The 1,557-nt window shown below is 43.5% G+C and overlaps 1 non-coding gene across 1 annotated transcript; it reads right to left on the bottom strand.

Moving 5' to 3' along the window:
* Positions 1-507: 507 nt before the first annotated feature.
* Positions 508-580, bottom strand: trnar-ccg (transfer RNA arginine (anticodon CCG)). The gene has a single exon. It is a non-coding gene; the product is annotated as a tRNA-Arg (tRNA).
* Positions 581-1,557: the final 977 nt, after the last annotated feature.

Consider the following 1,557-nt stretch of genomic DNA (forward strand, 5'->3'; position numbering starts at 1 on the left):
TGCAGCCCCACCTGGAAGATGCGACGGCAGCCATTGTGCGCCACAACGCTCACCACACATCAGCTATCAGTGGGGAGGAGAGCAGAGTAATGAATCCAATTCATAGAATTCATCGATGGGGATTATTAGGAAGCCATGATTGGTAAGGGCCAATGGGAAATTTGGCCAGGACACAGGGGTTACACCCCTACTCTTTTCGAGAAATGCCCTGGGATTTTTAATGACCACAGAGAGTCAGTCCCTCGGTTTTACATCTCATCCGAAGGACGGCGCCTGTTTACAGTATAGTGTCCCCATCACTATACCGGGGCATTAGGACCCACATAGACTGCAGGGTGAGCACCCCCTGCTGGCCCCACTAACACCTCTTCCAGCAGCAACCTTAGTTTTTCCCAGGAGGTCTCTCATCCAGGTACTGACCAGGCTCACACCTGCTTAGCTTCAGTGGGTTACTAGTTGTGAGTTGCAGAGTGATATGGCTGCTGGCCATAAAAATGTGATCCCACACGACCCAGATGGGACTCGAACCCACAATCCCCAGCTCCGGAGGCTGATGCCTTATCCATTAGGCCACTGGGTCACCACAAAGGAAGCAAGGAGCACGTAAAAACGTTTTTGAAATAACCACATGTAAGACTGATGCTTAAAATGTTTAGGGAGAAATGAAATGAAAAAAGACCAGCAATATACAGTTTACATAATATGTTTATGTTCCTAAATTAATATCGTTTATGACCTTTAGATGCGTTATGCTCTTTTTCTTTTTATGCTCAGCTACTAAAATGTCCTTTTAGTGGTAAAATTCCATATAAATATTCAATACTAAGCGGATTAAAACATGCACAGTAAAGAGATTAAATGATTAAATCTTTCCACGACCGACCAACGCACCACAAGTGCCCCTGTCGGTTATTTTTGCCAGCCAATCACGTACTGCTGTATGACGCGTTGTGACGCGCTATGATGTAGGGATTTGCCCGCGGTACGGGTTGGTATGGCTGCATATGTACTTCTGCAGGATGGTTCTGAAAAGAGTTCGATGTGGGCTTTATTTGTTTCTTTGTTGATGGTGCACTCCTAGAACAAAACTGGAATTAGGCCATTAGATTTACGCTCACTGACCTCTTTATTAGAAACACCTACCTATTAAAAACACCTTGTAGGTACACAGTTAGAGACTCTAGCTCATCTGCCTACCTAATGAAGTGGCCAGTGAGTGTAGGTGTTCCTAATAAAGTGGTAGGTGACGTTAAGTTAAGGTTAAGTGTTTTTTTTACGTAGTGTACATCGGTGGACTCATTGTTAGAAACACTTTTCTCTTATTAATACGATGTCTTTTTCCGAATTCCTCTGATGTCTCCTTTGTACTTATCAGCCTGTTCCTTATTTCAATGTGTTCAGCCTTGTCATCTGTAGGAGACGACACTCTGTAACTCACTTAACCCTACACAATGAACCTTAAACTACTACTAAGGGGTCGCAGTCTAAAGAGTTAGCTAACGTTACAGGAAATGATCAGTAGCGAACTCTATTCAAGCTAGAAATTGATTAAAATAG

The sequence above is a fragment of the Lepisosteus platostomus genome, chromosome 15 (assembly GCF_059453375.1).
Source record: "Lepisosteus platostomus isolate fLepPlt1 chromosome 15, fLepPlt1.hap1, whole genome shotgun sequence".
Lineage (NCBI taxonomy): Eukaryota > Metazoa > Chordata > Actinopteri > Semionotiformes > Lepisosteidae > Lepisosteus > Lepisosteus platostomus.